This window comes from Octopus bimaculoides, chromosome 30 (assembly GCF_046866305.1).
Source record: "Octopus bimaculoides isolate indiv1 chromosome 30, ASM4686630v1, whole genome shotgun sequence".
NCBI lineage: Eukaryota > Metazoa > Mollusca > Cephalopoda > Octopoda > Octopodidae > Octopus > Octopus bimaculoides.
This window is the reverse complement of record NC_142957.1, coordinates 16,516,676-16,543,582: the sequence shown is the minus strand read 5'-3', so window position 1 is coordinate 16,543,582 and position 26,907 is coordinate 16,516,676. Positions and strand designations below refer to the sequence as shown.

The window sequence follows — 26,907 nt, the reverse complement described above, 5'->3', positions numbered from 1 at the left end:
GTTTCTATATAATATATACATACACACAAGCGCATACATACATTACTCGATCCATATATATAAACACATTACTTGATTCATAAAATATACACACAAGCACATACAGACATTACTCGATCCATAATATATACACATACATTACTTGATTCATATATATACACACACACACACACACACACACACACACACATTACTCGATTCATATATACACATACAGACATTCCTTGATTCACAATATATAGACACAAGCACATCCACACATTACTTGATTCATAATATACACACATACATTACTCGATTCATAATATATAGACACAAGCGCATACATACATTACTCGATCCATAATATATACATTACTAGATTCAGATATACACACATTACTTGATTCATAATATATACACATACATTACTCGATTCATAATATATACACATACGTTACTAGATTCATATATACACACATCACTCGATCCATAATATATACACATACATTACTCGATTCATAATATATACACATACATTACTCGATTCATATATATACACACACATTACTAGATGCATAATATATACATTACTCGATTCATAATATATACACACATTACTCGATTCATGATATATACATACATTACTCGATTCATAATATATACACATTCATTACACACACAAGCGCATACATACGTTACTCGATGCATAATATATACACATACATTACTCGATTCATATATATATATACACACACACACACATTACTCGATTCATAATATATACACACATACATTACTCGATCCATAATATACACACATACATTACTCGATCCATAATATATACACGTACATTACTCGATTCAGATATACACACATTACTCGATTCATGATATAAACATTACTTGTTTCATAATATATACACACAAGCGCATACATACGTTACTCGATGCATAATATATACACACATACATTACTAGATGCATATATACACACACGTTACTTGATTCATAATATATACACATTAATCGATTCATTATATATACACACATACAGACATTACTAGATTCATATATAAACACATACACACATTACTTGATTCATAATATATACACGTACATTACTAGATGCATATATACACACAAGCACACACATTACTAGATTCATAAAATATACACACAAGCACATACAGACATCACTTGATTCGTAATATATAGACATATACATTACTAGATTCAGATATACACACATTACTCGTTTCATAATATATACACACATACATTCACACGTATAAAATACAGTACAACCAATGTTTAGTGAATCATTTTATTAACTTCATTATTATTACATATATGTCTGTGTGTATTTCCTTTTATTTGAACTTTTTTATTCACCAACAAATTATACAAACAAGATGTCTTCTTGGTTTGTTTTTTCTCTGTATTCTTCTTCTTCAGAATCCAAGCAGTTACTCTGGAGGACTGGACAAAGAAGTTAGCTTCAAGTTCATAAGTTCCTGGCTCTGAATATAAGAAGATGACAATATTAATGTGTCAATAAAGATTTATAAAAACATTGTTTGTTATTATTTACACACATTGAGTAATCATACTTAAATATGTACAAAGTAATGATATTTAGATTCTAGAACATTTAAGTATCGTAATTTAGTTTCTACAATGTCTAAGTACGATTACTTTCTACATATTTACATTCTAGAACAATTAAGTATTGTAATTTAGTTTCTACAATGACTAGGTATGATTACTTTCTAGATCATTTAAGTATTGTAATTTAGTTTCTACAATGACTAGGTATGATTACTTTCTACAACATTTAAGTATTGTAATTTAGTTTCTACAATGACTAAGTATGATTACTTTCTAGAACATTTAAGTATTGTAATTTAGTTTCTACAATGACTAGGTATGATTACTTTCTAGATCATTTAAGTATTGTAATTTAGTTTCTACAATTACTAAGTATGATTACTTTCTAGAACATTTAAGTATGATTACTTTCTACAACATTTAAGTATTGTAATTTAGTTTCTACAATTACTAAGTATGATTACTTTCTAGATCATTTAAGTATTGTAATTTAGTTTCTACAATAACTAAGTATGATTACTTTCTAGATCATTTAAGTATTGTAATTTAGTTTCTACAATGTCTAAGTATGATTACTTTCTAGATCATTTAAGTATTGTAATTTAGTTTCTACAATGACTAAGTATGATTACTTTCTAGAACATTTAAGTATTGTAATTTAGTTTCTACAATGTCTAAGTATGATTACTTTCTAGAACATTTAAGTATGATTACTTTCTACAACATTTAAGTATTGTAATTTAGTTTCTACAATTACTAAGTATGATTACTTTCTAGATCATTTAAGTATTGTAATTTAGTTTCTACAATGACTAAGTATGATTACTTTCTAGAACATTTAAGTATTGTAATTTAGTTTCTACAATGACTAGGTATGATTACTTTCTAGAACATTTAAGTATTGTAATTTAGTTTCTACAATGACTAGGTATGATTACTTTCTACAACATTTAAGTATTGTAATTTAGTTTCTACAATGACTAAGTATGATTACTTTCTAGAACATTTAAGTATTGTAATTTAGTTTCTACAATGTCTAAGTATGATTACTTTCTAGATCATTTAAGTATTGTAATTTAGTTTCTACAATGACTAGGTATGATTACTTTCTACAACATTTAAGTATTGTAATTTAGTTTCTACAATTACTAAGTATGATTACTTTCTAGATCATTTAAGTATTGTAATTTAGTTTCTACGATAACTAAGTATGATTACTTTCTAGAACATTTACGTATGATTACTTTCTACAACATTTAAGTATTGTAATTTAGTTTCTACAATTACTAAGTATGATTACTTTTTAGATCATTTAAGTATTGTAATTTAGTTTCTACAATTACTAAGTATGATTACTTTCTAGAACATTTAAGTATTGTAATTTAGTTTCTACAATGACTAGGTATGATTACTTTCTAGAGCATTTAAGTATTGTAATTTAGTTTCTACAATGACTAAGTATGATTACTTTCTAGAGCATTTAAGTATTGTAATTTAGTTTCTACAATTACTAAGTATGATTACTTTCTAGATCATTTAAGTATTGTAATTTAGTTTCTACAATTACTAAGTATGATTACTTTCTACAACATTTAAGTATTGTAATTTAGTTTCTACAATTACTAAGTATGATTACTTTCTAGATCATTTAAGTATTGTAATTTAGTTTCTACAATTACTAAGTATGATTACTTTCTAGAACATTTAAGTATTGTAATTTAGTTTCTACAATGACTAGGTATGATTACTTTCTAGATCATTTAAGTATTGTAATTTAGTTTCTACAATGACTAGGTATGATTACTTTCTACAACATTTAAGTATTGTAATTTAGTTTCTACAATGACTAAGTATGATTACTTTCTAGAACATTTAAGTATTGTAATTTAGTTTCTACAATGACTAAGTATGATTACTTTCTAGAACATTTAAGTATTGTAATTTAGTTTCTACAATGTCTAAGTATGATTACTTTCTAGAACATTTAAGTATTGTAATTTAGTTTCTACAATTACTAAGTATGATTACTTTCTAGAACATTTAAGTATTGTAATTTAGTTTCTACAATGACTAGGTATGATTACTTTCTACAATGTCTAAGTATGATTACTTTCTAGATCATTTAAGTATTGTAATTTAGTTTCTACAATGTCTAAGTATGATTACTTTCTAGAACATTTAAGTATTGTAATTTAGTTTCTACAATTACTAAGTATGATTACTTTCTAGAACATTTAAGTATGATTACTTTCTACAACATTTAAGTATTGTAATTTAGTTTCTACAATTACTAAGTATGATTACTTTCTAGATCATTTAAGTATTGTAATTTAGTTTCTACAATAACTAAGTATGATTACTTTCTAGATCATTTAAGTATTGTAATTTAGTTTCTACAATAACTAAGTATGATTACTTTCTAGATCATTTAAGTATTGTAATTTAGTTTCTACAATGTCTAGGTATGATTACTTTCTAGATCATTTAAGTATTGTAATTTAGTTTCTACAATGACTAAGTATGATTACTTTCTAGATCATTTAAGTATTGTAATTTAGTTTCTACAATGACTAGGTATGATTACTTTCTACAATGTCTAAGTATGATTACTTTCTAGATCATTTAAGTATTGTAATTTAGTTTCTACAATGACTAGGTATGATTACTTTCTACAATGTCTAAGTATGATTACTTTCTAGATCATTTAAGTATTGTAATTTAGTTTCTACAATAACTAAGTATGATTACTTTCTAGAACATTTAAGTATGATTACTTTCTACAACATTTAAGTATTGTAATTTAGTTTCTACAATTACTAAGTATGATTACTTTCTAGATCATTTAAGTATTGTAATTTAGTTTCTACAATGACTAAATATGATTACTTTCTAGAACATTTAAGTATTGTAATTTAGTTTCTACAATGTCTAAGTATGATTACTTTCTAGATCATTTAAGTATTGTAATTTAGTTTCTACAATGTCTAAGTATGATTACTTTCTAGATCATTTAAGTATTGTAATTTAGTTTCTACAATTACTAAGTATGATTACTTTCTAGAACATTTAAGTATGATTACTTTCTACAATTACTAAGTATGATTACTTTCTAGATCATTTAAGTATTGTAATTTAGTTTCTACAATGACTAAATATGATTACTTTCTAGAACATTTAAGTATTGTAATTTAGTTTCTACAATGTCTAAGTATGATTACTTTCTAGATCATTTAAGTATTGTAATTTAGTTTCTACAATGTCTAAGTATGATTACTTTCTAGATCATTTAAGTATTGTAATTTAGTTTCTACAATGACTAAGTATGATTACTTTCTAGAACATTTAAGTATTGTAATTTAGTTTCTACAATTACTAAGTATGATTACTTTCTAGAACATTTAAGTATGATTACTTTCTACAATTACTAAGTATGATTACTTTCTAGATCATTTAAGTATTGTAATTTAGTTTCTACAATGACTAAATATGATTACTTTCTAGAACATTTAAGTATTGTAATTTAGTTTCTACAATGTCTAAGTATGATTACTTTCTAGATCATTTAAGTATTGTAATTTAGTTTCTACAATGTCTAAGTATGATTACTTTCTAGATCATTTAAGTATTGTAATTTAGTTTCTACAATGACTAAGTATGATTACTTTCTAGAACATTTAAGTATTGTAATTTAGTTTCTACAATTACTAAGTATGATTACTTTCTAGAACATTTAAGTATGATTACTTTCTACAACATTTAAGTATTGTAATTTAGTTTCTACAATTACTAAGTATGATTACTTTCTAGATCATTTAAGTATTGTAATTTAGTTTCTACAATGACTAAGTATGATTACTTTCTAGAACATTTAAGTATTGTAATTTAGTTTCTACAATTACTAAGTATGATTACTTTCTAGAACATTTAAGTATGATTACTTTCTAGAACATTTAAGTATTGTAATTTAGTTTCTACAATGACTAGGTATGATTACTTTCTACAACATTTAAGTATTGTAATTTAGTTTCTACAATGACTAAGTATGATTACTTTCTAGAACATTTAAGTATTGTAATTTAGTTTCTACAATGTCTAAGTATGATTACTTTCTAGATCATTTAAGTATTGTAATTTAGTTTCTACAATGACTAGGTATGATTACTTTCTACAACATTTAAGTATTGTAATTTAGTTTCTACAATTACTAAGTATGATTACTTTCTAGATCATTTAAGTATTGTAATTTAGTTTCTACGATAACTAAGTATGATTACTTTCTAGAACATTTACGTATGATTACTTTCTACAACATTTAAGTATTGTAATTTAGTTTCTACAATTACTAAGTATGATTACTTTTTAGATCATTTAAGTATTGTAATTTAGTTTCTACAATTACTAAGTATGATTACTTTCTAGAACATTTAAGTATTGTAATTTAGTTTCTACAATGACTAGGTATGATTACTTTCTAGAGCATTTAAGTATTGTAATTTAGTTTCTACAATGACTAAGTATGATTACTTTCTAGAACATTTAAGTATTGTAATTTAGTTTCTACAATGACTAGGTATGATTACTTTCTAGAGCATTTAAGTATTGTAATTTAGTTTCTACAATTACTAAGTATGATTACTTTCTAGATCATTTAAGTATTGTAATTTAGTTTCTACAATTACTAAGTATGATTACTTTCTAGAACATTTACGTATGATTACTTTCTACAACATTTAAGTATTGTAATTTAGTTTCTACAATGACTAGGTATGATTACTTTCTAGAGCATTTAAGTATTGTAATTTAGTTTCTACAATTACTAAGTATGATTACTTTCTAGATCATTTAAGTATTGTAATTTAGTTTCTACAATGACTAAGTATGATTACTTTCTAGATCATTTAAGTATGATTACTTTCTAGAACATTTAAGTATTGTAATTTAGTTTCTACAATGTCTAAGTATGATTACTTTCTAGATCATTTAAGTATTGTAATTTAGTTTCTACAATGACTAGGTATGATTACTTTCTAGATCATTTAAGTATTGTAATTTAGTTTCTACGAAAACTAAGTATGATTACTTTCTAGAACATTTACGTATGATTACTTTCTACAACATTTAAGTATTGTAATTTAGTTTCTACAATTACTAAGTATGATTACTTTCTAGATCATTTAACTATTGTAATTTAGTTTCTACAATGTCTAAGTATGATTACTTTCTAGATCATTTAAGTATTGTAATTTAGTTTCTACAATGTCTAAGTATGATTACTTTCTAGATCATTTAAGTATTGTAATTTAGTTTCTACAATGTCTAAGTATGATTACTTTCTAGATCATTTAAGTATTGTAATTTAGTTTCTACAATGACTAAGTATGATTACTTTCTAGAACATTTAAGTATTGTAATTTAGTTTCTACAATTACTAAGTATGATTACTTTCTAGAACATTTACGTATGATTACTTTCTACAACATTTAAGTATTGTAATTTAGTTTCTACAATTACTAAGTATGATTACTTTCTAGATCATTTAAGTATTGTAATTTAGTTTCTACAATTACTAAGTATGATTACTTTCTAGAACATTTAAGTATTGTAATTTAGTTTCTACAATGACTAGGTATGATTACTTTCTAGAGCATTTAAGTATTGTAATTTAGTTTCTACAATTACTAAGTATGATTACTTTCTAGATCATTTAAGTATTGTAATTTAGTTTCTACAATGACTAAGTATGATTACTTTCTAGATCATTTAAGTATGATTACTTTCTAGAACATTTAAGTATTGTAATTTAGTTTCTACAATGTCTAAGTATGATTACTTTCTAGATCATTTAAGTATTGTAATTTAGTTTCTACAATGACTAGGTATGATTACTTTCTAGATCATTTAAGTATTGTAATTTAGTTTCTACGAAAACTAAGTATGATTACTTTCTAGAACATTTACGTATGATTACTTTCTACAACATTTAAGTATTGTAATTTAGTTTCTACAATTACTAAGTATGATTACTTTCTAGATCATTTAAGTATTGTAATTTAGTTTCTACAATGTCTAAGTATGATTACTTTCTAGATCATTTAACTATTGTAATTTAGTTTCTACAATGTCTAAGTATGATTACTTTCTAGATCATTTAAGTATTGTAATTTAGTTTCTACAATGACTAGGTATGATTACTTTCTAGAACATTTAAGTATTGTAATTTAGTTTCTACAATGACTAGGTATGATTACTTTCTACAATGTCTAAGTATGATTACTTTCTAGATCATTTAAGTATTGTAATTTAGTTTCTACAATGTCTAAGTATGATTACTTTCTAGATCATTTAAGTATTGTAATTTAGTTTCTACAATGTCTAAGTATGATTACTTTCTAGAACATTTAAGTATTGTAATTTAGTTTCTACAATGTCTAAGTATGATTACTTTCTAGATCATTTAAGTATTGTAATTTAGTTTCTACAATGACTAGGTATGATTACTTTCTAGAACATTTAAGTATTGTAATTTAGTTTCTACAATGACTAGGTATGATTACTTTCTACAATGTCTAAGTATGATTACTTTCTAGATCATTTAAGTATTGTAATTTAGTTTCTACAATGTCTAGGTATGATTACTTTCTAGAACATTTAAGTATTGTAATTTAGTTTCTACAATTACTAAGTATGATTACTTTCTAGATCATTTAAGTATTGTAATTTAGTTTCTACAATAACTAAGTATTGTAATTTAGTTTCTACAATGACTAGGTATGATTACTTTCTAGAACATTTAAGTATTGTAATTTAGTTTCTACAATGACTAGGTATGATTACTTTCTACAATGTCTAAGTATGATTACTTTCTAGATCATTTAAGTATTGTAATTTAGTTTCTACAATAACTAAGTATGATTACTTTCTAGAACATTTACGTATGATTACTTTCTACAACATTTAAGTATTGTAATTTAGTTTCTACAATGTCTAAGTATGATTACTTTCTAGATCATTTAAGTATTGTAATTTAGTTTCTACAATGTCTAAGTATGATTACTTTCTAGATCATTTAAGTATTGTAATTTAGTTTCTACAATGTCTAAGTATGATTACTTTCTAGATCATTTAAGTATTGTAATTTAGTTTCTACAATGTCTAAGTATGATTACTTTCTAGATCATTTAAGTATTGTAATTTAGTTTCTACAATGACTAGGTATGATTACTTTCTAGAACATTTACGTATGATTACTTTCTGCAACATTTAAGTATTGTAATTTAGTTTCTACAATGACTAGGTATGATTACTTTCTACAATGTCTAAGTATGATTACTTTCTAGATCATTTAAGTATTGTAATTTAGTTTCTACAATGACTAGGTATGATTACTTTCTAGATCATTTAAGTATTGTAATTTAGTTTCTACAATGACTAAGTATGATTACTTTCTAGATCAATTAAGTATTGTAATTTAGTTTCTACAATGACTAGGTATGATTACTTTCTAGATCATTTAAGTATTGTAATTTAGTTTCTACAATGACTAGGTATGATTACTTTCTACAACATTTAAGTATTGTAATTTAGTTTCTACAATGACTAAGTATGATTACTTTCTAGAACATTTAAGTATTGTAATTTAGTTTCTACAATGACTAAGTATGATTACTTTCTAGAACATTTAAGTATTGTAATTTAGTTTCTACAATGTCTAAGTATGATTACTTTCTAGAACATTTAAGTATGATTACTTTCTACAACATTTAAGTATTGTAATTTAGTTTCTACAATTACTAAGTATGATTACTTTCTAGATCATTTAAGTATTGTAATTTAGTTTCTACAATGACTAGGTATGATTACTTTCTACAATGTCTAAGTATGATTACTTTCTAGATCATTTAAGTATTGTAATTTAGTTTCTACAATGTCTAAGTATGATTACTTTCTAGATCATCTAAGTATTGTAATTTAGTTTCTACAATGTCTAAGTATGATTACTTTCTAGATCATTTAAGTATTGTAATTTAGTTTCTACAATTACTAAGTATGATTACTTTCTAGAACATTTACGTATGATTACTTTCTACAACATTTAAGTATTGTAATTTAGTTTCTACAATTACTAAGTATGATTACTTTCTAGATCATTTAAGTATTGTAATTTAGTTTCTACAATTACTAAGTATGATTACTTTCTAGAACATTTAAGTATTGTAATTTAGTTTCTACAATGACTAGGTATGATTACTTTCTAGAGCATTTAAGTATTGTAATTTAGTTTCTACAATTACTAAGTATGATTACTTTCTAGATCATTTAAGTATTGTAATTTAGTTTCTACAATGACTAAGTATGATTACTTTCTAGATCATTTAAGTATTGTAATTTAGTTTCTACAATGACTAGGTATGATTACTTTCTACAACATTTAAGTATTGTAATTTAGTTTCTACAATGACTAAGTATGATTACTTTCTAGATCATTTAAGTATGATTACTTTCTAGAACATTTAAGTATTGTAATTTAGTTTCTACAATGTCTAAGTATGATTACTTTCTAGATCATTTAAGTATTGTAATTTAGTTTCTACAATGACTAGGTATGATTACTTTCTACAACATTTAAGTATTGTAATTTAGTTTCTACAATGACTAAGTATGATTACTTTCTAGATCATTTAAGTATGATTACTTTCTAGAACATTTAAGTATTGTAATTTAGTTTCTACAATGTCTAAGTATGATTACTTTCTAGATCATTTAAGTATTGTAATTTAGTTTCTACAATGACTAGGTATGATTACTTTCTACAACATTTAAGTATTGTAATTTAGTTTCTACAATTACTAAGTATGATTACTTTCTAGATCATTTAAGTATTGTAATTTAGTTTCTACGAAAACTAAGTATGATTACTTTCTACAACATTTAAGTATTGTAATTTAGTTTCTACAATTACTAAGTATGATTACTTTCTAGATCATTTAAGTATTGTAATTTAGTTTCTACAATGTCTAAGTATGATTACTTTCTAGATCATTTAACTATTGTAATTTAGTTTCTACAATGTCTAAGTATGATTACTTTCTAGATCATTTAAGTATTGTAATTTAGTTTCTACAATGACTAGGTATGATTACTTTCTAGAACATTTAAGTATTGTAATTTAGTTTCTACAATGACTAGGTATGATTACTTTCTACAATGTCTAAGTATGATTACTTTCTAGATCATTTAAGTATTGTAATTTAGTTTCTACAATGTCTAAGTATGATTACTTTCTAGATCATTTAAGTATTGTAATTTAGTTTCTACAATGTCTAAGTATGATTACTTTCTAGATCATTTAAGTATTGTAATTTAGTTTCTACAATGACTAAGTATGATTACTTTCTAGAACATTTAAGTATTGTAATTTAGTTTCTACAATGTCTAAGTATGATTACTTTCTAGATCATTTAAGTATTGTAATTTAGTTTCTACAATGACTAGGTATGATTACTTTCTAGAACATTTAAGTATTGTAATTTAGTTTCTACAATGACTAGGTATGATTACTTTCTACAATGTCTAAGTATGATTACTTTCTAGATCATTTAAGTATTGTAATTTAGTTTCTACAATGTCTAGGTATGATTACTTTCTAGAACATTTAAGTATTGTAATTTAGTTTCTACAATTACTAAGTATGATTACTTTCTAGATCATTTAAGTATTGTAATTTAGTTTCTACAATAACTAAGTATGATTACTTTCTAGATCATTTAAGTATTGTAATTTAGTTTCTACAATGACTAGGTATGATTACTTTCTAGAACATTTAAGTATTGTAATTTAGTTTCTACAATGACTAGGTATGATTACTTTCTACAATGTCTAAGTATGATTACTTTCTAGATCATTTAAGTATTGTAATTTAGTTTCTACAATAACTAAGTATGATTACTTTCTAGAACATTTACGTATGATTACTTTCTACAACATTTAAGTATTGTAATTTAGTTTCTACAATGTCTAAGTATGATTACTTTCTAGATCATTTAAGTATTGTAATTTAGTTTCTACAATGTCTAAGTATGATTACTTTCTAGATCATTTAAGTATTGTAATTTAGTTTCTACAATGTCTAAGTATGATTACTTTCTAGATCATTTAAGTATTGTAATTTAGTTTCTACAATGACTAAGTATGATTACTTTCTAGAACATTTAAGTATTGTAATTTAGTTTCTACAATTACTAAGTATGATTACTTTCTAGATCATTTAAGTATTGTAATTTAGTTTCTACAATGACTAAGTATGATTACTTTCTAGAACATTTAAGTATTGTAATTTAGTTTCTACAATGACTAGGTATGATTACTTTCTAGAACATTTAAGTATTGTAATTTAGTTTCTACAATGACTAAGTATGATTACTTTCTAGAACATTTAAGTATTGTAATTTAGTTTCTACAATGACTAGGTATGATTACTTTCTAGAGCATTTAAGTATTGTAATTTAGTTTCTACAATTACTAAGTATGATTACTTTCTAGATCATTTAAGTATTGTAATTTAGTTTCTACAATTACTAAGTATGATTACTTTCTAGAACATTTACGTATGATTACTTTCTACAACATTTAAGTATTGTAATTTAGTTTCTACAATTACTAAGTATGATTACTTTCTAGATCATTTAAGTATTGTAATTTAGTTTCTACAATTACTAAGTATGATTACTTTCTAGAACATTTAAGTATTGTAATTTAGTTTCTACAATGACTAGGTATGATTACTTTCTAGAGCATTTAAGTATTGTAATTTAGTTTCTACAATTACTAAGTATGATTACTTTCTAGATCATTTAAGTATTGTAATTTAGTTTCTACAATGACTAAGTATGATTACTTTCTAGATCATTTAAGTATTGTAATTTAGTTTCTACAATGACTAGGTATGATTAGTTTCTACAATGACTAAGTATGATTACTTTCTAGATCATTTAAGTATGATTACTTTCTAGAACATTTAAGTATTGTAATTTAGTTTCTACAATGTCTAAGTATGATTACTTTCTAGATCATTTAAGTATTGTAATTTAGTTTCTACAATGACTAGGTATGATTACTTTCTACAACATTTAAGTATTGTAATTTAGTTTCTACAATTACTAAGTATGATTACTTTCTAGATCATTTAAGTATTGTAATTTAGTTTCTACGAAAACTAAGTATGATTACTTTCTAGAGCATTTAAGTATTGTAATTTAGTTTCTACAATTACTAAGTATGATTACTTTCTAGATCATTTAAGTATTGTAATTTAGTTTCTACAATGACTAGGTATGATTACTTTCTACAATGTCTAAGTATGATTACTTTCTAGATCATTTAAGTATTGTAATTTAGTTTCTACAATGACGAAGTATGATTACTTTCTAGAACATTTAAGTATTGTAATTTAGTTTCTACAATGACTAGGTATGATTACTTTCTACATATTCCACTTACTAACAGTAAGTAATCACATTTAAATATTGTATATATAGAAACCAAAGAACAAGAGAGATAGATAGACAGGAAAGTAATTATTATGATAAAACTTACTTGGAGAAAGATGCATGGCGTTCCATCATATAATAATATATGCACATATCCATACATGGGTACAGGACATCACAACAAAGAAACAAACTTTTTTATTGAACAACGAAAGAAAACAGAGAGACGACATATAAATTTCCCTTCATCAGTTGTCCCGTCTACTCCGCGTTTCGAAGGAACAGTCGAGTAATGTATGTATGTGTGTATATATTATGAATCGAGTAATGTGTGCATATATGCATCTAGTAATGTCTGTGTGTATATATGGAACTAGTAATGTATATATTATGCATCGAGTAACGCATGTGTATATATTATGGATCAAGTAATGTATGTATGCACTTGTGTCTATATATTATGAATCGAGTAATGTATGTATGTGCTATGAATCTAGTAACGTATGTGTATATATTATGAAATGAGTAATGTGTGTATATATCATAAATCGAGTAATGTGTGTATATATCATGAATCGAGTAATGTGTGTATATATTTATGAATCGAGTAATGTGTGTATACATGAATCTAGTAATGTATGTGTATATATTATGAATCTAGTAATGTATGTGTATATATGGAACTAGTAATGTATGTATGTGTGTATATATTATGAATCGAGTAATGTGTGTGTATGTGTATATATTGTGAATCGAGTAATGTGTGCATATATGCATCTAGTAATGTCTGTGTGTATATATGGAACTAGTAATGTATATATTATGCATCGAGTAACACATGTGTATATATTATGGATCAAGTAATGTGTATATATTTATGAATCGAGTAATGTGTGTATACATGAATCTAGTAATGTATGTGTATATATTTATGAATCGAGTAATGTGTGTATACATGAATCTAGTAATGTATGTGTATATATTATGAATCTAGTAATGTATGTGTGTATATATTATGAATCAAGTAATGTGTGTATGTATGCGCTTGTGTGTATATATTACGAATCAAGTAATGTCTGTATGTGCTTGTGTGTATATATATATTATATAGAAACTAAAGAACAAGAGAGATAGACAGGAAAGTAATTATTACGATAAAACTTACTTGGAGAGAGATGCATGGCGTTCTATCATATAGTAATATATGCACATATCCATACATGGGTGCAGGACATCATGAGAAGGAAACAAACTTTTTTATTGAACAACGAAAGAAAACAGAGAGACGACACCTGTAACAAAGAATATTTCCCTTCATCAGTTGTCCCATGTACTCCACGTTTCGAAGGAACAGTCGAGTAATGAATGTGTGTGTGTGTGTATATATTATGAATCTAGTAATGTATGTGCTTGTGTGTATATATTATGAATCGAGTAATGTATGTATGTGTATATATAGTATCTTAAGAGAAAAGCTGAACATTAGAAGCATCAGTTGTGGCGTGTAAGAGAGACGAGTGCGCTGGTATGGACATGTGGTGAGAATGGATGAGGATAGCTGCGTGAAAAAGTGCCACTCCCTAACAGTTGAGGGAACCCGTGGAAGAGGTAGGCCCAGGAAGACCTGGACTGAGGTGGTGAGGCAAGACCTTCGTACATTGGGCCTCACCGAGGCGATGACTACTGACCGAGACCTTTGGAAATGTGCTGTGCGTGAGAAGACCCGACAGGCCAAGTAAGATCGTTGCCAATGCCCCTGGACTGGCTCTTGTGCGAGTGTGGCCGTTTTCGTGCGGGTGACACGTAAAAGCACCCACTACACTCTCTGAGTAGTTGGCATTAGGAAGGGCATCCAGCTGTAAAAACTTTGCCAAATTAGATTGGAGCCTGGTGTTACCATCCGGTTTCACCAGTCCTCGGTCAAGTCGTCCAACCCATGCTAGCATGGAAAGCGGACGTTAAATGATGATGATGAATCGAGTAATGTGTGTATATATGAATCTAGTAATGTATGTGTATATATTATGAATCGAGTAATGTATATGTCTATATATTACGAATCAAGTATTGTGTGTATATCTGAATCTACTAATATATGTGTATATATTATGAATCAAGTAATGTAGGTATGTGCTATGAATCTAGTAACGTATGTATGTGCTTGTGTATATATATTATGAATCGAGTAATGTGTATATATTATGAATCAAGTAATGTGTGTGTATATATTATGAATCGAGTAATGTGTGTATATATTATGAATAGAGTAATGTATGTGTATATATCATGAATAGAGTAATGTATGTGTATATATCATGAATCGAGTAATGTGTGTATATATTATGAATCGAGTAATGTATATATTATGCATCGAGTAATGTATGTGTATATATTGTGAATCTAGTAATGTATGTGTATATATTTATGAATCGAGTAATGTATGTTTATATATTATGAATCTAGTAATGTATGTGCTTGTGTGTATATATTATGAATCGAGTAATGTATGTATGTGCTTGTGTGTATGTATATATTATATAGAAACTAAATATGTAGTAACGACACTTAAACAATGTGTATGTTTGTATATATTATGAATCTAGTAGTGACTGCATATGTGTGCGTGTGTGTGTATATATATATATAAGAGTGTGCCTACCTTTCCATGTCATCTGCAGGCCCATAGGTTGTATGAAGCAGTGCTGTATGATCCCTCGTATCACTTACCCCTTTTTCACAGCACATGACAGAAACACTGCGACAACTTTGAAACTGAGAGATACACGTGGATTTTATTGATTGAAAAAACAAGGAAGAAAGTATTCTATGTTGGGGTTGGGGCAGGATAGGAAAATGTGGATTTAACCTTTGACGAGAAATTTGGTAATTTAATGAAACAAATTTAATCTGGCAAAAACGAAATATATTTTAATTAAAATGTATACATGGGCTCTTGCTAAGCTTTCTTACCAGAACGGCCTGCCACCTATGTTGTGTCTTTCATGAGGATGTAAACACCAACACAGACACACATATATCTGCAGTGGGACTGAAACCAGAACCATGTGGTTGGGAAGCAAACTTCTCTATCACATAACCACACCTGTCAATGCTTCAAGAAAACCTTACTGTATTATTACTTCAATCATTTGGCTTGTATTCCGTACCTTAGCCTATACCAAGGTCGATGCCCCACATCATACAACACCGAGTACTGGAGTGGAACTAGCAATGGGCCTGCACTTCACAGAGGCCCGTTTCTTTTAGCATGTGACATAATAAATGAATATATATGTACAGTAATAGCTTAGTTGTATACTGTCAAGGACTCAGCAAGAGTGACAAACAACAAGACCCCCAAAACCATCAGTTACTAGGCTCACCTAAAGTAAACTAGATTTTCAGTTGGTGATAGTAGCACCGACTGTTGCTAATCTAGATCTAAAGCATATCAGATATACACAAGTTAAAATTACTTACATCCCATTAATATAATTTTGATTTACAAATAAAAAAACTCTGAAATTTAAAAAGTAAATTTAGCATATAAGCACTTTTAACCAATACCTTTTTTCAACAGCCTTACTACATGCCTTCAGGTCTGCCCATAGATACAGCCAAAGATGATTATATTCCTGCCCCAATAAATTTACATGTACAGATCTGAAGCATTAATGAACTAGCCTGATTAAAAAGAAAAGGAAAAGCAATATGCAACTATTGCTTGGAGCGTTACTCCCCTATTTTACATTTCATGACATTTAACCCCATAGGTGTTTTTCTACTAATTTTTGTTAAATGCGACTACTCAATTCCTCACACATTTTTCTATCATTTAAGCTTAAGAAAAGAATACTTTATTTTAAAATTTATGATAATTGAAAATGAACACCTGCCTTACCACCCATCTTTAGGCCTTCCCTATTTTGATGTGACTTTTTCTACTGAACTAAACCTCAAACTATTTGCACCAAAATGTAGCTGAGGAGGTGTCCTCTGGTCAAAACAACAGGGCCCCAAATGGTAAAAGCCAACAGTATACACATATGCACGAATAAAAGCTAAAAGGGTAACACAAGTCGATCAAAGAAAAATACATGGAATGAATAATATACACCACTAAAAATTTAAGGCAATGGAACTAAAATAATATATAAAGTGTAAAGAAACGAGAACAGAGTCCATCCAAGCTCATCCCTACAATTGCTTCACATTGTGAATGCCGAATCCAGGAGAAAACTTAGAAAGGCTTCACAGTTCTGGTTATTGTTCAATTGCATAAACAGACAAAAGAAGAATTCAGTGGATTCAAGTGAAGACTTGTCCATTTCAAAGGTCAATAATTAAATTTAGATAAAAGAAAATTTGCTACAGATTCAATTCAAGATCACAGCTCAGGTGGGCCTCTGAAGCATCTGATTTTAATTTTATAACTACTCAAGAATGTTGAGAAAAACCTATTACAAAAAGGGAGCACATAAGAAAATTCATTAAGGTGTGGGGGCTTTGGATAGGCCTAACCATTCAATAGTATAGCTCATATTCCTCGTCTTCAAATCATGAATATAATATGCCAATGCAGTAGAATTGGAGTATTTGGCATTCGAAAATGAGCTCATGTGGAACCTATATCTCCTTTTAAAATCAATAGTGCTCCCAATATATCCCCTAACCAAATTATTCTCCCCTCTAACACTACATTAAGAGGACATAAATTTCGGGGTCACTGCATATTTAATAAGGTCTCCATTTTCTCCTACAGAAGCATTCCTAAGCGCTGAATCGTCAATGCCTGCCCCAGTGACACCTGAGCACTTCCAGCTGCAGTCCTTTTGTTCTTTAGGGGGGCATGTAAAGAGCACCATTCGAACGTGGTCGATGCCAGTAGCCCCTCACTGACTCCAAATGAAGGACAAGGAATACAAAAGGGTGATACACAAATGCCCACACCACAATTACACTAATCAGTCTAGAATCCCCAACCAAACATAAAGCCCAGTAACTCCAACAATTGATTACACAAACACAATATAAAACATCAACAGGATTTTTAACATTGGACAAATGCAGCGATTGAAGAGAAAGTTGTCCGGAAAGTTCGTGCCGATTTATAGTAGCTTAATTTTCGACTTATTTGCCATGAAACCAACCAGCTCAATTCTGGCAAGAGGATATTTTCAAGTTAAAGGAAAGATGGAGATTCACTCTCGGTTGATTAAAATTGTAATGACCTTTCCGTTTCCTTTAAAATCGGCACGAACTTTGCGGACAACCCAATATTTGCCAATAAACATACGTATATATAGCCGGGTGTTCACATTAAACCCAAAATTAAGACTCTTGGGTAAATTTGTTCGTGTAAAGCGCATTAAGAGGCGATGGTCGCAATGCTCGTACGTGGAAACAAGTAAAGCATAAAAGACAATGGCGAAGGTAAACAATCGGCACCTCAGCCGTTTTCGCGTTTAGGTTTCGGCCGAAAACGGTCGATGTGCCGCATATTCTCTACCTTGGTTATAAAAAGATTCTATTCTTTGCCTACCTTGTTGCAGCCATAATAGGTAATCCTTAATTCTTCATCGGCCGTCCACGTTACTTCCATCAAAGACCGTCCATTTTGGAATGGCTTTACATGTATCAATCGATTCGTAAACACTCAATCAGTAAAGCTAGCTGCATTTCTTTAGCCGCAGGTATTTCGTACGAAATGTTTTTTTTTGTTTATTTATTATTATTTATTTAATTAATTAAATTTTTCTATCATTTAAGCTTAAGAAAAGAATACTTTATTTTAAAATTTATGATAATTGAAAATGAACACCTGCCTTACCACCCATCTTTAGGCCTTCCCTATTTCGATGTGACTTTTTCTACTGAACTAAACCTCAAACTATTTACACCAAAATGTAGCTGAGGAGGAGACACTAAATTATCGTACTTAAACATTGTAGACACTAAACTATCATACATAAATGTATAGAAAGTAATCATATTTAAATATTGTATATATATAGAAACCAAAGAACAAGAGAGATAGATAGACAGGAAAGTAATTATTATGATAAAACTTACTTGGAGAAAGATGCATGGCGTTCCATCATATAATAATATATGCACCTATCCATACATGGGTACAGGACATCACAACAAAGAAACGAACTTTTTTATTGAACAACGAAAGAAAACAGAGAGACGACATATAAATTTCCCTTCATCAGTTGTCCCGTCTACTCCGCGTTTCGAAGGAACAGTCGAGTAATGTATGTAGGTGCTTGTGTCTATATATTACGAATCAAGTAATGTCTGTATGTGCTTGTGTGTATATATGAATCGTGTAATGTATGTGTGTATATATTATGAATCGAGTAATGTGTGTATATATTATGAATCGAGTAATGTATGTGTGTATACATTACGAATCAAGTAATGTCTGTATGTGTGTGCTTGTGTGTATATATTATGAATCAAGTAATGTGTGTGTATATATGCATCTAGTAATGTATGTGTGTATATATTATGAGTCGAGTAATGTATATATTATGCATCGAGTAACGTATGTGTATATATTATGGATCGAGTAATGTGTGTATATATTTATGAATCGAGTAATGTGTGTATATCTGAATCTAGTAATGTATGGGTATATATTATGGATCGAGTAATGTATGTATGCGCTTGTGTCTATATATTATGAATCGAGGAACGTGTGTATATATTGTGAATCAAGTAATGTCTGTATGTGCTTTTGTGTATATATGAATCAAGTAATGTATGTATGTGCTATGAATCTAGTAATGTGTGTGTGTGTATATATAAATCTAGTAACGTATGTGTATATATTATGAATCGAGTAATGTATGTCTATATATTATGAATCAAGTAATGTGCTTGTGTGTATATTTATGAATCGAGTAATGTGTGTGTTTATATATGAATCTAGTGTGGTTATTGTTCAATTGCATAAACAGACAAAAGAAGAATTCAGTGGATTCAAGTGAAGACTTGTCCATTTCAAAGGTCAATAATTAAATTTAGATAAAAGAAAATTTGCTACAAATTCAATTCAAGATCACAGCTCAGGTGTGCCTCTGAAGCATCTGATTTTAATTTTATAACTACTCAAGAATGTTGAGAAAAACCTATTACAAAAAGGGAGCACATAAGGTGTTTGTCCAATCAAGTACGATTCCCTTAAGCATAATCTACATTAGCATTAACGTGTGTGTGGGGCTTTGGATAGGCCTAACCATTCAATAGTATAGCTCGTATTCCTCCTCTTCAAATCATGAATATAATATGCCAATGCAGTAGAATTGGAGTACTTGGCATTCGAAAATGAGCTCATGTGGAACCTATATCTCCTTTTAAAATCAATAGTGCTCCCAATATATCCCCTAACCAAATTATTCTCCCCTCTAACACTACATTAAGAGGACATAAATTTCGGGGTCACTGCATATTTAATAAGGTCTCCATTTTCTCCTACAGAAGCATTCCTAAGCGCTGAATCGTCAATGCCTGCCCCAGTGACACCTGAGCACTTCCAGCTGCAGTCCTTTTGTTCTTTAGGGGGGCATGTAAAGAGCACCATTCGAACGTGGTCGATGCCAGTAGCCCCTCACTGACTCCAGATGAAGGACAAGGAATACAAAAGGGTGATACACAAATGCCCACACCACAATTACACTAATCAGTCTAGAATCCCCAACCAAACATGAAGCCCAGTAACTCCAACAATTGATTACACAAACACAATATAAAACATCAACAGGATTTTTAACATTGGACAAATGCAGCGATTGAAGAGAAAGTTGTCCGGAAAGTTCGTGCCGATTTATAGTAGCTTAATTTTCGACTTATTTGCCATGAAACCAGCTCAATTCTGGCAAGAGGATATTTTCAAGTTAAAGGAAAGATGGAGATTCACTCTCGGTTGATTAAAATTGTAATGACCTTTCCGTTTCCTTTAAAATCGGCACGAACTTTGCGGACAACCCAATATTTGCCAATATACATACGTATATATAGCCGGGTGTTCACATTAAACCCAAAATTAAGACTCTTGTGTCAATTTGTTCGTGTAAAACGCATTAAGAGGCGATGGTCGCAATGCTCGTACGTGGAAACAAGTAAAGCATAAAAGACAATGGCGAAGGTAAACAATCGGCACCTCAGCCGTTTTCGCGTTTAGGTTTCGGCCGAAAACGGTTGATGTGCCGCATATTCTCTACCTTGGTTATAAAAAGATTCTATTCTTTGCCTACCTTGTTGCAGCCATAATAGGTAATCCTTAATTCTTCATCGGCCGTCCACGTTACTTCCATCAAAGACCGTCCATTTTGGAATGGCTTTACATGTATCAATCGATTCGTAAACACTCAATCAGTAAAGCTAGCTGCATTTCTTTAGCCGCAGGTATTTCGTACGAAATGTATTTTTTTGTTTATTTATTTATTTAATTAATTAATTAATTTCGTCTTTGAGGATTAGGAGTATTTAGGAGGGTTAGGAGTAGGAGGGGGACTGGAGTAGGAGGAAAAATGATAACGCGAAGTAAAAACCCGCCAGGGTCAATGGTCCGGCGATGAAAGAAGTGAAAGGGGAAGGGGGGCGCGAGTTCCAGCAGCGGGATTTGAACCCCGACTACTGCTCGCGCCCCGTAGCCCCTTCCACGACTAACACCACTGTTCCATCTTACTGGCGGCAATTACGGACGTTTTAATTAGGATTTATAAACCTAACTTTTCCCAGAATTCAATAAAAAAAAATTTATAGAACGACACCTTTTTGAAAAGAAAATTGTAGAACTACATCTTTTTGAATAATAAATTGTAGAACACCTTTTTGATAAAAAAAAAAAAATTAATTGCTACAATGGTGTAAAACAGGCCTTCGAAGATTTTATTGACTCAAGGTTGCCAGGTACCGCTGAAATGGCAAAAGTGTATTGACAATATGGGTGCATACGTTCCAGCAAATCAGGAAGAAACTATAGAGAATATTTTATGGAGTTTTTCGTCTTATTTACTCAAGTTTCATTAATTTCATATCATGTTTGTTTGTTTGTTTATAGTTTCAGTTTAAAGCTGCGGCCGCGCTGGTGCACCGCCGCCAATTTTCTCTGAGCCTCTTTCATTTGGCCGAGATATTTTAATTCATTTCTTTACATTTCTCATGTCTAGGGATGGATACTGATGTGTATTAGCGAGTTTTCTGGAGAATTCAAAAGGCAAATATGCCTTATCTTGTTCTTACTCGTTTTGCCCCAGCCAACTTTGTCCTTTACATGCTCAAAGAGAATTGGCGTTTAAATATGTCATTTTTTAACTACATTTTTGTTGGTGTCTCGGTGGTCTTGTGGGTAAAGGCATATGTAGATACCAATAACATCCTGGGCAGGTTTCAATATCACCCAGGGCCTGCGCGAGGAGGTTTTACGAAAATTTTTCACTTTTTAAAAAATCTCACAGGGACTGACAAACACACACAGAATCATACACAAACAATTATATATATATATATATATATGGAACATAAAACGATTCTATATGTATATATACTCTTTTACTTGTTTCAGTCTTTTTTTGACTGGCCATGCTGGAGCACCGCCTTTAGTCGAGCAAATCGACCCCAGGACTTATTCTATCGGTCTCTTTTGCCGAACCGCTAAGTTACGGGGGACATAAACACACCAGCATCGGTTGTCAAGCGATGTTGGGGGGGGGGGACAAAAAATGAAAATATTAAATAAGACCCCCTATAAAACACCTGGTACTCCCCTGTAAGGTGGATGGCATCGACAAAGGTGTTCAACTGAGGAGACCATACCCAAGAGGTCCTTTACCCAACCTATGGAAGTTGGATGTTAAATCATGTCTATCTCTGTTGTGAATATGTGTCTAGTTGAATTTGAATTGTGAGGAGACGATTTACTACAATTATGAGTTATACCGAGTTCTCTCTTTAAGAATACAGGAGTGTGTGCGATGAGGTGCAGTCTTATTACAGATCTCGCATTGATATGGTTTCTCTCCTGTATGAATAAATTTGTGTATAGTTAAGTGAATATTTTGTGAGAATGTTTTAACCACAGATATTATAGTGATATAGTTTCTCTCCTGCATCAATATGTTTGTGTCCACTTAAACCAGGAGTTTTCAACAATTTTTTTTATCCATGGTAAACCTTTGATAACTATTTTATTCAGGTGGGCCCCTCCATTCCATTGTTTTCGAAAGTAGTGGTTCTCTGATTGCAGACGTCCCGTGAAATCCGGCTTTGTGCAGCTCCCGGCGAACAGTTTTTGTGGAAACTGGGTTCTCGAGGTGGTCATTAAGCTCTGCAGTAAACTTGGGAGCTGTACTTTTGTGATCGTTTCTAACAATTTGCTTAAGAGTCTGACGATCCTTATCTGAAAGTTTTGATTTTCTTCCGGAGTTTTGTTTCGAAGAGGAGGTTTTTCCCTCTTTCTTAAAGGCTGTCATTACTTTCGAGACAGTACTTCTTGATACACCCAACATTTCGGCTGTTTTCGTTACGCTAGCACCTGCCATTCGAGCACCAACAATTTCACCTCTTTGAAAGTCTGATAGATCTGTCATTTTAATGAATTTTAATTGCCTTTTTCTGATGATATCCGAAAAGAAACAGCAATTTTAGCAAAATATATTAAGCAACACTTAATAATAAATCAAAAAACATAAAAGTAAACAAGCTTTTGATAGTTTTATAGATATTTCAAAATTATGATGCTAGGTGCTTCCATTGTTTTATCCAACCCCTGTATATCAACATCATCAACATCCATTGTCCATCCTGGCATGGATTAGATGGTTTGACCAGGGCTAACAAGCTGGAAGGCTGCACCAGACTCCAGTCTAATTTGGCATGGTTTTCTACAACTAAATGCCCTTCCTAACACCAACCACTCCAAGAGTATAATGAGTGCTTTTATGTGCCACCGGCACGGGTGCCAGTATCTGCCACGACTATGACTTTATTTGGCTTCATGGGTCTTCTTCTCAAGCACGGCATAATGCCAAAGGTCTCGGTCATTCGTCATTGCCTCCATAAACCCCAACACTCGAATGGTACTTTTCACGTGCCACTGGCATCAGCCACCTTGCCTCCATTGAGGCCCAATGTTGAAAAGTGCCTTTTACGTGCCACCAGCACAGGTGTCACTTACGACACCAGCATCGTCCACGACCATGATTTCACTTAGCTTGATGGGTCTTCTCAGGCACATATTTAAAATAATAAAGGGGGCATGACGCAATATAAAACCAAGAAAGACAAATTCAATTGTCACTAATAACGACTAAAGGTGCCAGGTGGTACCTATATTGCTAGAAACAAGGGTCAAAGACCCTTATAGCCATAAACATAGCACAAGTCTGTGTACTGAGTATACATTGGTTTAATTACAGAAATAGTGATTAATAAAACTTCTTCTAATTGCAGAAGTAGCATCTTTCATTTTATGCTTGTTTAAACCTCAGGTTTAGGCCTGCTTGTGCACGCCCTTCTCTCTGTTACTGTATATCAAGGAATACTTTACTCGGAGTATTTTTGGTACTATTCATGAAGAGTGGTCCCGGTGCGCACACTCGCACATCCGCGACTGTCTTGCGTGAATGCGCAAAAACATGCATGGTTTTTTTTTTTTTTTTAAAGTAAATAATTTTTTGTTGTTGTTGAATCTTCCCCACCTTACTCATAAAACGTCGTTTCACGTTCTTCCAGGATGTATTTTTGGTGTCGCATCTATTGCAGTAATCCCATTGTACGACGCACTCCAACGATCAGAATATATAGTCGTCCCTGGTTTAATAAATTTATCAATAAGTGGTAGAACAGTTTCAGAAGAACGGTCTAAAGACTAAAAACCCTAATTTAATCCTCTCTATCCCATCCTCCGTTCTATTTGCACATCATAGATTCATCTGTTTCTACGATGTGCCCCAAGTCCACCAATTTAATAGGGGTTACGCAGAAGATAATTACTTGTACCGATACCATTGAACAACAGTAGATTTTGAAAGATGGACTTTTTACCAAAAACAAACAGTGTATAATTTATTTACTTCGTTTAAAAAAAATTATTTACTTTGTTTAGAAAAAAAACCCCTCGTACATGTTTTGCACATGACGCTCAGTCGCGCTAGGTAGTCGTAGGATCGACTAGTCACGACTCGCTAGCGCGCACCTGGGTCCAGTCTTCCTGAATTGTACCCATCTAGAATTACATTATGACACGATCTCGAATTGTCAGCTCTGAGACGTGTAATTTGAGGTAAACATGACATCTATTTCTAGGAGATCAAGCGATCATGTTGATATTTCCATCTGTTTGTTGTTGTTGTTGTTGTTGTTTAACCCTAGGACATGCCTGACTGAGCAGATCTATGATCGAAGTTGTTAACGTTAATCCATGGACAGATCGAACACAAGTAAACATGATATTGACGAAGGAAAACACGATTGAATGTAAGAAAATAACAGAAGAACCTACTTGATGCGAATCTACGGAGGCGGAAAGAAGCTCCCTGGGTCTCTCGATAGACATTAAACGGTAATCGGGGTTAGAGAAAGGAGTGAAAATGGCGACTGCAATAAAGAGACAGAGAGAGAATGAGTGTAAGTGAATGAGTATGAGTGAGAGAGAGAGAGAGAGAGTGAATGAGTGTGAGTGAGAGAAAGTAAGAGAGAGAGAGACAAAGAATGAATAAGCACACACACACACACACGTTACTATGACAGAGTTATCTCCTTTATACTACAAATTTTTCTTTCCCTCAGACGAAATCTGACAAACTCTTATACATTCGATGTGTTTTTACCTCAAGCACTTATCTCCAGGATCTTGTTAACCCTTACCATTTAAACCGCCCATATCAGACCCAAATATTCTACTTGTTTTATACTCAAACTAACAAGATTTAGCCTCTCACATTTTCTCCTACAATGTCATACTACAAATATACGATTACATCAGCATTTCCAAGTTAAGACTCTGAACATCTTGATTTTTCACTCATATTGTTTTTGGTATTTATGGACCTTTGATTTCTTAAACACCCTCTGTAATATGCTTCTTGGTACCATGACATAATTGCAAGATGTCTTCTAGTGCTTTTGTGCTTGTATGAACTCTCAATCAGGCAATTTCTGGACAGGAAATCTGGGAGTTCCAACCAGAAACAAATTCACTCTTGACATATTTACATATTTTATTATACACAAATATGTTATTGTATTGAGAATGCTACATTAAATTACAATAAAAATGAACATTAAATAAAGTTTATTCAACGTTTATAGACGCAGGAGTGGCTGTGTGGTAAGTAACTTGCTTACCAACCACATAATTCCGGGTTCCGTCCCACTGAGTGGCACCTTGGGCAAGTGTCTTCTACTATAGCCTCGGGTCGACCAAAGCCTTGTGAGTGGATTTGGTAGACGGAAACTGAAAGAAGCCCGTCGTATATATGTATATATATATATATATATATGTATGTGTGTGTATGTGTCTGTGTTTGTCCCCCCCCCCACCGACATCGCTTGACAACCGATGCTGGTGTGTTTACGATCCCGTAACTTAGCGGTTCGGCAAAACAGACCGATAGAATAAGTACTAGGCTTACAAAGAATAAGTCCTGGGTTTGATTTGCTCGACTAAAGGCGGTGCTCCAGCATGGCCGCGGTCAAATGACTGAAACAGGTAAAAGAATTTTCAAATTTGGTAAAACGATGCCAATATACACGCTGAATCTGTTCTTGTTACTCCTACATAAGCAGAATATACGCCACCTATAGAATATTCTTTGAAA

At 30.6% G+C, this 26,907-nt stretch overlaps 1 long non-coding RNA gene across 3 annotated transcripts; it reads right to left on the bottom strand.

Moving 5' to 3' along the window:
- Positions 1-1,291: 1,291 nt before the first annotated feature.
- Positions 1,292-26,083, bottom strand: LOC149130237 (uncharacterized). 3 transcript variants are annotated; one of them, XR_016239146.1, is made up of 4 exons: positions 18,618-26,083; positions 15,735-15,847; positions 13,182-14,367; positions 1,292-1,501 (listed from the first exon to the last, which is right to left on the bottom strand). It is a non-coding gene; the product is annotated as an uncharacterized LOC149130237 (long non-coding RNA). The 3 variants fall into 3 exon arrangements; XR_016239145.1 differs by having other exon boundaries at positions 14,241-14,367; XR_016239144.1 differs by lacking the exon at positions 13,182-14,367.
- Positions 26,084-26,907: the final 824 nt, after the last annotated feature.